The sequence below is a fragment of the Arachis ipaensis genome, chromosome B1 (genome assembly GCF_059453495.1).
Source record: "Arachis ipaensis isolate K30076 ecotype BB chromosome B1, ASM5945349v1, whole genome shotgun sequence".
In the NCBI taxonomy this organism is placed as follows: Eukaryota; Viridiplantae; Streptophyta; class Magnoliopsida; order Fabales; family Fabaceae; genus Arachis; species Arachis ipaensis.
In genome coordinates, this window is record NC_142436.1 from 128,226,557 (window position 1) to 128,237,394 (window position 10,838).

At 39.3% G+C, this 10,838-nt stretch overlaps 1 non-coding gene across 1 annotated transcript; it reads right to left on the reverse strand.

Moving 5' to 3' along the window:
* Window positions 1-3,853: 3,853 nt before the first annotated feature.
* LOC148578335 (small nucleolar RNA R71) lies at window positions 3,854-3,961 on the reverse strand. Its single transcript, XR_015903325.1, has one exon. It is a non-coding gene; the product is annotated as a small nucleolar RNA R71 (small nucleolar RNA).
* Between the last annotated feature and the right edge of the window lie 6,877 nt (window positions 3,962-10,838).

Sequence of the window (10,838 nt, forward strand, 5' to 3'; positions counted from 1 at the left end):
ATTAATTTGGGAGTTAATTATGTACCCAAGTTATAGATTAACTCCAAGAGTCAACTCACCAAATAACATAGCATCTACTCTAGCATTTAACTATTTGACTCCAAAAACTAACTCACACACACAAAAGTAATATATACACATACACAATTGTAATAGGACCTCTTACTATTGTATTAGGCATCCTGGATTGTATTTTGATCCTGTGATCTCGTTTAGGGGGCTGGCCATCTCGGCCATGCCTGGACCTCTCACTTATGTATTTTCAACGGTAGAGTTTCTACACTCCATAGATTAAGGTGTGGAGCTCTACTGTTCCTCAAAGATTAATGCAAGTACTACTGTTTTCTATTCAATTCTTCTTATTTCGCTTCTAAGATATCCATTCGCACCCAAGAACGTGATGAAGGTGATGATTATGTGTGACGATCATCATCCTTCCCCCTTATGAACGCGTGCCTGACAAACACTTCTGTTCTACATGAATTAAGCTAGAATGAATATCTCTTAGATCTCCTAACCAGAATCTTCGTGGCGTAAGCTAGAATGATGGCGGCATTCAAGAGAATCCGGAAGGTCTAAACCTTGTCTGTGGTATTCCGAGTAGGATTCAATGATTGAATGACTGTGACGAGCTCCTAACTCGCGATTGCAGGGCGTTAGTGACAGACGCAAAAGGATAGTAAATCCTATTCCAGCATGATCGAGAACCGACAGATGAATAGCCGTGCCGTGACAGGGTGCGTGAGCATATTATTCACTGAGAGGATAAGATGAAGCCATTGGCAAGGGTGATGCCTCCAGACGATTAGCCGTGCCGTGACAGGGCATTGGATCATTTTCCCGAGAGATGACCGAAAGTAGCCATTGACAGTGGTGATGTATCACATAAAGCCAGCCATGGAAAGGAGTAAGACTGATTGGATGAAGATAGCAGGAAAGCAGAGGTTCAGAGGAACGAAAAGCATCTCCATTCGCTTATCTGAAATTCCTACCAATGATTTACATAAGTATTTCTATCCCTATCTTATTAATTAATATTCGAAAACACCATTATCACTTTATATCTGCCTGACTGAGATTTGCAAGGTGACCATAGCTTGCTTTATACCAACAATCTCCGTGGGATTCGACCCTTACTCACGTAAGGTATTACTTGGACGACCCAGTGCACTTGCTGGTTAGTTGTATCGAAGTTGTGACAATTATGAATTAAGATCAGAGCACCAGGCCTTTAAAGCCATGGATATGTATCACAATTTCGTGCACCAAGTTTTTGGCGCCGTTGCCGGGGATTGTTTTGAGTTTTCGGCAAGCTTTTGGTCCGGTAACATCAGTGCCAGATTCCCTTTTGATCCGGCAACAGCACCAAATTTTTGGCGCCGTTGCCGGGGATTGTTCGTGTTTGGACAACTGACGGTTCATCTTGTTGCTCAGATTAGGTAATTTTCTTTTTATTTTCTTTTCAAAAAAAAATTTTCAAAAATATTTTCAAAATTTTCTCACCTGTTTTTGAAAAAAAAATGTTTTCAAAAATAAATTATTCTATGACTTCAGAATTTTTAAGAATGAATTCTAGTGTTTCATGAAGCATGTTGAAGCCTGGCTGGCTGTAAGCCATGTCTAACTTTTTGGACTGGGGTTTCAACTTGCCATCACAAATGAAGAGATTCTCACACACTGAGTTGCTCTAAACATGAAAAGTATCCATACCTGCTGAAGCTTGGCTGGCCATTGGCCATGTCTAGTGTTTTGGACTGGAGCTTTCATTGAAAGCTTGGCTGGCTAGTGAGCCATGTCTAATTCCTGGACTGAAGCTTTAGACTAACATGGCAAGATTCCTGGAATTCATATTAAAAATTTTGGAATCCTTATTTTTCTTTTTCAAGACTATTTTCGAAAAATATAAAATAAAAATCCAAAAAAAATTAGAAAATCATAAAAATCAAAAATATTTTGTGTTTCTTGTTTGAGTCTTGAGTCACGTTATAAGTTTGGTGTCAATTGCATATGCATCTTGCATTTTTCGAAAATTTCATGCATTCATAGTGTTCTTCATGATCTTCAAGTTGTTCTTGGTAAGTCTTCTTGTTTGATCTTGATGAATTTTTGTTTTGTGCCTTTTCATGTTTATCATATGCATTCTTGAATTCTTAGTGTCTAAGCATTAAAGAATTCTAAGTTTGGTGTCTTGCATGTTTTCTTTGCATTAAAAATTTTTTAAAATTGTGTCTATGATGTTCATCTTGACATTCATAGTGTTCTTGGTGTTCATCTTGACATTCATAGCATTCTTGCATGCATTCATTGTTTTGATCTAAAAATTTCATGCATTGCATAATTTTCATGTTTTTCATAAAAATTTCAAAAATCAAAAAAAAAATATATCTTTCCCTTTTTCTCTCATCAAATTCGAAAATTTGGATTGACTTTTTCAAAAAAATTTTAAAATCAAATTGTTTCTTATGAGTCAAATCAAATTTTCAATTTGAAAATCTTATCTTTTTCAAAATCTTTTTCAAAAATCAAATCTTTTTCAAATTTCTTAGTTATTTTCGAAAATTCCAAAAATCTTTTTCAAAAATCTTTTTCTTATTTTTATATAAAATTTTCGAAAATAACTAATCAACTAATGTTTTGATTCAAAAATTTGAAGTTTGTTACTTGCTTGTTAAGAAAGATTCAAACTTTAAGTTCTAGAATCATATCTTGTGATTTCTTATGAATCAAGTCATTAATTGTGATTTTAAAAATCAAATCTTTTTCAAAAACTAATTTCTATCATATCTTTTCAAAAATATCTTCTTATCTTATCTTTTTCAAAAATATCTTTTCAAAATATCTTTTCTAACTTCCTAACTTCTTATCTTTTCAAAATTTGTTTCAACTAACTAACTAACTTTTTGTTTGTTTCTTAACTTTTTCAAAACTACCTAACTAACTCTCTCTCTCTAATTTTCGAAAATATCTCTCCTCTTTTTCAAAAATTTCCTTTTAATTAACTAATTATTTTTATTTTTTATTTTTATTTCAAAAAAATTTTCGAAAAATACTAACAAATTTTCAAAAACCAATTTTCAAAAATCGCTAACTCCTTTTCAAAATAATTTTCGAAAATTATACCTCCCCCATCCTATTCTATTTATTCATTCATATCCTAACATCTCATCTCACATCTCTTCCATTCTCACAGTTGTGTTTCTTTCTTTATAATTACATTCTTTGTCTCCCCCTTTTCTTCCACTCACAAAGGGATCCCTATACTGTGGTATAAAGGATCTCTATTATTATTATTATTTTTTTGTGCCTTCTTCTTTGTCATATGAGCAGGAGCAAGGATAAGAACATTCTTGTGGAAGCAGATCCAGAACCTGAAAGGACTCTGAAGAGAAAATTAAGAGAAGCTAAAACACAACAATCCAGAGATAACCTTTCAGAAATTTTCAAACAGGCAGAGGAGATGGCAGCCGAAAATAATGATAATGTAAGGAAGATGCTTGGTGACTTTACTGCACCTAATTCCAATTTACATGGAAGAAGCATCTCCATTCCTGCCATTGGAGCAAACAACTTTGAGCTGAAACCTCAATTAGTTTCTCTGATGCAGCAGAACTGCAAGTTTCATGGACTTCCATCTGAAGATCCTTTTCAGTTCTTAACTGAATTCTTGCAGATATGTGATACTGTTAAGACTAATGGAGTAGATCCTGAAGTCTACAGGCTCATGCTTTTCCCCTTTGCTGTAAGAGACAGAGCTAGATTATGGTTGGATTCTCAACCCAAAGACAGCCTGAACTCTTGGGATAAGCTGGTCACGGCTTTCTTAGCCAAGTACTTTCCTCCTCAAAAGCTGAGCAAGCTTAGAGCTGATGTTCAAACCTTCAGACAGAAAGAAGGTGAATCCCTCTATGAAGCTTGGGAAAGATACAAACAGTTGACCAAAAAGTGTCCTTCTGACATGCTTTCAGAATGGACCATCCTGGATATATTCTATGATGGTTTATCTGAGCTATCAAAAATGTCACTGGACACTTCTGCAGGTGGATCCATTCACCTAAAGAAAACGCCTGCAGAAGCTCAAGAACTCATTGACATGGTTGCTAATAACCAGTTCATGTACACTTCTGAAAGGAATCCTGTGAGCAATGGGACGCCTATGAAGAAGGGAGTTCTTGAAGTTGATACTCTGAATGCCATATTGGCTCAGAACAAAATATTGACTCAGCAAGTCAATATGATTTCTCAGAGTCTACATGGAATGCAAGCTACATCCAACAGTACTCAAGAGGCATCTTCTGAAGAAGAAGCCTATGATCCTGAGAACCCTGCAATAGCAGAGGTAAATTACTTAGGTGAACCTTATGGAAACACCTATAACTCAACATGGAGAAATCATCCAAATTTCTCATGGAAGGATCAAAAGCCTCAACAAGGCTTTAATAATGGTGGAAGAAACAGGTTTAGCAATAGCAAGCCTTTTCCATCATCAACTCAGCAACAGACAGAGAACTCTGAACAAAATGCTTCTAATTTAGCAAATCTAGTCTCTGATCTATCTAAGGCCACTGTAAGTTTCATGAATGAAACAAGGTCTTCCATTAGAAATCTGGAAGCACAAGTGGGCCAGCTGAGTAAAAGGATCACTGAAATCCCTCCTAGTACTCTCCCAAGCAATACAGAAGAGAATCCAAAAGGAGAGTGCAAGGCCATTGACATAAGCGCCATGGCCGAACCTGTGAGGAGAGGAGAGGACGTGAATCCCAAGGAGGAAGACCTCCTGGGACGTCCAGTGGTCAATAAGGAGCTTCCCTCTGAGGAACCAAAGGAATCTGAGACTCATCTAGAGACCATAGAGATTCCATTGAACCTCCTTATGCCCTTCATGAGCTCTGATGAGTATTCCTCTTCTGAAGAGAATGAGGATGTCACTGAAGAGCAAACTGCCAAGTTTCTTGGTGCAATCATGAAGCTGAATGCCAAATTGTTTGGCATTGTTGCTTGGGAAGTTGAACCTCCCTTGTTCATCAATGAACTAAGTGATCTGGATCAACTGACATTGCCTCAGAAGAGACAGGATCCTGGAAAGTTCATAATACCCTGTACCATAGGCACCATGATCTTTAAGGCTCTATGTGACCTTGGTTCAGGAATAAACCTCATGCCCTTCTCTGTAATAGAGAAACTGGGAATCTATGGGGTGCAAGCTGCTAAAATCTCACTAGAGATGGCAGACAGCTCAAGAAGACAGGCTTATGGACAAGTAGAAGATGTATTAGTAAAGGTTGAGGGCCTTTACATACCTACTGATTTCATAGTCCTGGATACTGGAAAGGAAGAGGATGAATCCATCATCCTAGGAAGACCTTTCCTGGCCACAGCAAGAGCTGTGATTGATGTTGACAGAGGTGAAATAGTCCTTCAATGGAATGAGAACTCCCTTGTATTCAAAACTCAAGGATCTCCCTCTGCAACCATGGAGAGGAAGCAGAAAAAGCTTCTCTCAAAGCAGAGTCAACCAGAGCCCCCACAGTCAAACTCTAAGTTTGGTGTTGGGAGGCCACAACCAAACTCTAAGTTTGGTGTTGAACTCCCATATCCAAACTCTAAGTTTGGTGTTGGAGAGTCTCAACAAAGCTCTGCACATCTGTGAGGCTCCATGAGAGCCCACTGTCAAGCTATTGACATTAAAGAAGCGCTTGTTGGGAGGCAACCCAATGTTTATCTAATTCTTATTTTTATTGTTTTTCGTGTTTTCTTAGGTTCATGATCATGTGGAGTCACAAAATAAATAGAAAAATTGAAAACGGAATCAAAAACAGCAGAAGAAAAATCACACCCTGGAGGAGCATCTGTCTGGCGTTCAGCGCCAGAACAGAGCATGGTTCTGGCGCTGAACGCCCAAAATGGGCAGCTTCTGGGCGCTGAACGCCAGAACAGGCATGGTTCTGGCGTTCAACGCCAGAAATGGCACACAAATGGGCGTTGAACGCCCAAAATGGCCACCAACCTGGCGCTGAACGCCCAGAGTTGGATACAAAGGCATTTTTACATGCCTAAGGGGTGCAGGGATGTAAATCCTTGAAAACCTCAGGATCTGTGGACCCCACAGGATCCACTCAGGATCTGTGGACCCCACAGGATCCCCACCTACCTCCACTCACTTCTTCTCACCACTCTCTTTCACACAACCCCATAAACACTCTTCCCTAAAAGCCCTTCACCAATCACCTCAATCTCTCTTCCCCATTAAACCTTCACCACTCACATCCACCCACTCTTCCCCATAAACCTACCTCATAAACTCCACCTACCTTCAAAATTCAAAACCAATTTCCCACCCAAACCCACCCATATGGCCGAACTTTAACCCCCCCTCCCTTCCCTATATAAAGCCATCCATTCTTCTTCAAATTCACACAACACACCCCTCTACACTCCTCTTGGCCGAAACCACATCTCCCTCTCCCTCTCCATATTTCTTCTTCTTCTTCTTCTTCTATTCTTTTGTTTATTGCTCGAGGGCGAGCAATATTCTAAGTTTGGTGTGGTAAAAGCATAGCTTTTTTGTTTTTCCATTACCATTGATGGCATCTAAGACCGGAGAATCCTCTAGAAGAGGGAAAGGGAAGACAAAAGCTTCCACATCCGAGTCATGGGAGATGGAAAGGTTCATCTCCAAAGCCCATCAAGACCACTTCTATGATGTTGTGGCCAAGAAGAAGGTGATCCCTGAGGTCCCTTTTAAACTCAAAAGAAATGAGTATCCGGAGATCCGACATGAAATTCAAAGAAGAGGTTGGGAAGTTCTAACAAATCCCATCCAACAAGTCGGCATCCTAATGGTTCAAGAGTTCTATGCCAATGCATGGATCACCAAGAACCATGATCAAAGTAAGAACCCGGATCCAAAGAACTATGTTACAATGGTTCGGGGGAAATACTTAGATTTTAGTCCGGAGAATGTGAGGTTGGCGTTCAACTTGCCATACATGGAAGAGAACGCACGCCCCTACACAAGGAGAGTCAACTTTGATCAAAGGTTGGACCAAGTCCTTATGGACATATGTGTAGAAGGAGCTCAATGGAAGATTGACTCCAAAGGCAAGCCGGTTCAACTAAGAAGATTGGACCTCAAGCCTATAGCTAGAGGATGGTTGGAGTTTATTCAATGCTCAATCATTCCCACTAGCAACCGGTCTGAAGTTACTATAGACCGGGCCATCATGATCCATAGCATCATGATTGGAGAAGAGGTGGAAGTTCATGAGATTATACCTCAAGAACTCTACAAGGTGGCTGACAAGTCCTCCACCATGGCAAGGTTAGCCTTTCCTCACCTCATTTGCCACCTATGCAATTCAGCTGGAATTGACATAGAGGGAGATATCCTCATTAAAGAGGAAAAGCCCATCACTAAGAAAAAGATGGAGCAAGCAAGAGAGCCCAGTCATGGAGCTCAAGAGGCGCAAGAAGCTCATCACCATGAGATTCCGGAAATGCCTCAAATGCACTTTCCTCCACAAAACTATTGGGAGCAAATCAACACCTCCCTAGAAGAATTGAGTTCCAATATGGGACAACTAAGGGTGGAACATCAAGAGCACTCCATCATGCTCCATGAAATAAGAGAAGATCAAAAAGCAATGAGGGAGGAGCAACAAAGACAAGGAAGAGACATAGAAGAGCTCAAGGACATCATTGGTTCCTCAAGAAGGAAACGCCACCATCACTAAGGTGGATTCATTCCTTGTTCTTGCTTTCTCTGTTTTTTGTTTTCTGTATTATGTGCTTATCTATGTTTGTGCCTTCATTACATGATCATTAGTAGTTAGTGACTTTGTCTTAAAGATATGAATGTCCTATGAATCCATCACCTCTCTTAAATGAAAAAATGTTTTAATTCAAAAGAACAAGAAGTACATGAGTTTCGAATTTATCCTTGAACTTAGCTTAATTATATTGATGTGGTGACAATGCTTCTTGTTTTCTGAATGTATGCTTGAACAGTGCATATGTCTTTTGAAGTTGTTGTTTAAGAATGTTAAATATGTTGGCTCTTGAAAGAATGATGACTAGGAGACATGTTATTTGATAATCTGAAAAATCATAAAAATGATTCTTGAAGCAAGAAAAAGCAGCAAAGAACAAAGCTTGCAGAGAAAAAAAAAAGAAGAAAAAAGAAAAAAATAGGCGAAAAAAAAATATAGAAAGAAAAAGAAAAAGCAAGCAGAAAAAGCCAATAACCCTTAAAACCAAAAGGCAAGGGCAAATAAAAAGGATCCCAAGGCTTTGAGCATCAGTGGATAGGAGGGCCTAAAGGAATAAAATCCTGGTCTAAGCGGCTAAACCAAGCTGTCCCTAACCATGTGCTTGTGGCGTGTAGGTGTCAAGTGAAAACTTGAGACTGAGCGGTTAAAGTCAAGGTCCAAAGCAAAAAACAAAGAGTGTGCTTAAGAAACCTGGACACCTCTAATTGGGGACTTTAGCAAAGCTGAGTCACAATCTGAAAAGGTTCATCCAATTATGTGTCTGTGGCATTTATGTATCCGGTGGTAATACTGGAAAACAAAGTGCTTAGGGCCACGGCCAAGACTCATAAAGAAGCTGTGTTCAAGAATCATCATACTGAACTAGGAGAGTCAATAACACTATTCGAAATCTGAAGTTCCTATAGATGCCAATCATTCTGAACCTCAATGGATAAAGTGAGATGCCAAAACTATTCAAGAGGCAAAAAGCTATAAGTCCCGCTCATATGATTGAAGCTCTGTTTCATTGATAGTTTGGAATTTGTAGTATATTCTCTTCTTTTTATCCTATTTGATTTTCAGTTGCTTGGGGACAAGCAACAATTTAAGTTTGGTGTTGTGATGAGCGGATAATTTATACGCTTTTTGGCATTGTTTTTAGTATGTTTTTAGTAGGATCTAGTTACTTTTAGGGATGTTTTCCTATAGTTTTTATGTTAAATTCACATTTCTGGACTTTACTATGAGTTTGTGTGTTTTTCTGTGATTTCAGGTATTTTCTGGCTGAAATTGAGGGACTTGAGCAGAAATCAGATTCAGAGGTTGAAAAAGGACTGCTGATACTGTTGGATTCTGACCTCCCTGCACTCAAAGTGGATTTTCTGGAGCTACAGAACTCGAAATGGCGCGCTTCTAATTGCGTTGGAAAGTAGACATCCAGGGCTTTCCAGAAATATATAATAGTCCATACTTTGGCCAAGAATTGACGACGTAAACTGGCGTTCAACGCCAGCCTTCTGCCCAAATCTGGCGTCCAGCGCCAGAAAAGGATCCAAAACCAGAGTTGAACGCCCAAACTGGCACAGAAACTGGCGTTCAACTCCACAAATGGCCTCTGCACGTGCTACACTTAAGCTCAGCCCAAACACACACCAAGTGGGCCCCGGAAGTGGATTTATGCATCAATTACTTACTCATGTAAACCCTAGTAGCTAGTTTATTATAAATAGGACCTCTTACTATTGTATTAGGCATCCTGGATTGTATTTTGATCCTGTGATCTCGTTTAGGAGGCTGGCCATCTTGGCCATGCCTGGACCTCTCACTTATGTATTTTCAACGGTAGAGTTTCTACACTCCATAGATTAAGGTGTGGAGCTCTGCTGTTCCTCAAAGATTAATGCAAGTACTACTGTTTTCTATTCAATTCTTCTTATTTCGCTTCTAAGATATCCATTCGCACCCAAGAACGTGATGAAGGTGATGATTATGTGTGACGCTCATCATCCTTCCCCCTTATGAATGCGTGCCTAACAAACACTTCTGTTCTACATGAATTAAGCTAGAATGAATATCTCTTAGATCTCCTAACCAGAATCTTCGTGGCGTAAGCTAGAATGATGGCGGCATTCAAGAGAATCCGGAAGGTCTAAACCTTGTCTGTGGTATTCCGAGTAGGATTCAATGATTGAATGACTGTGACGAGCTCCTAACTCGTGATTGCAGGGCGTTAGTGACAGACGCAAAAGGATAGTAAATCCTATTCCAGCATGATCGAGAACCGACAGATGAATAGCCGTGCCGTGACAGGGTGCGTGAGCATATTATTCACTGAGAGGATAAGATGAAGCCATTGGCAAGGGTGATGCCTCCAGACGATTAGCCGTGCCGTGACAGGGCATTGGATCATTTTCCCGAGAGATGACCGAAAGTAGTCATTGACAGTGGTGATGTATCACATAAAGCCAGCCATGGAAAGGAGTAAGACTGATTGGATGAAGATAGCAGGAAAGCAGAGGTTCAGAGGAACGAAAAGCATCTCCATTCGCTTATCTGAAATTCCTATCTTATTAATTAATATTCGAAAACACCATTATCACTTTATATCTGCCTGACTGAGATTTGCAAGGTGACCATAGCTTGCTTCATACCAACAATCTCCGTGGGATTCGACCCTTACTCACGTAAGGTATTACTTGGACGACCCAGTGCACTTGCTGGTTAGTTGTATCGAAGTTGTGACAATTATGAATTAAGATCAGAGCACCAGGCCTTTGAAGCCATGGATATATATCACAATTTCGTGCACCAACGAGCAGAAAAATGTGCATTGTAAAAAAGAAAAAAATAGTGAAATTGAATGTATATAATTTGGTCTATTTGGTCGCGTTTGGAAGATAGACTGAGAGTAAGAGACAGAAACAAAGACTAAAATAAGTCTCAGTATTGTGTTTGGTGTAAAGTGGGAGACAAAGACTGAAATAAGAATGAAATTCTAATTTAATTTGCACAAAGAGTATAGTTGGAATTCATTGAAATGGGGATATTTTAGATATAAAATATTATTAAAGTTTCAATCTCTGTCCCCAAAAA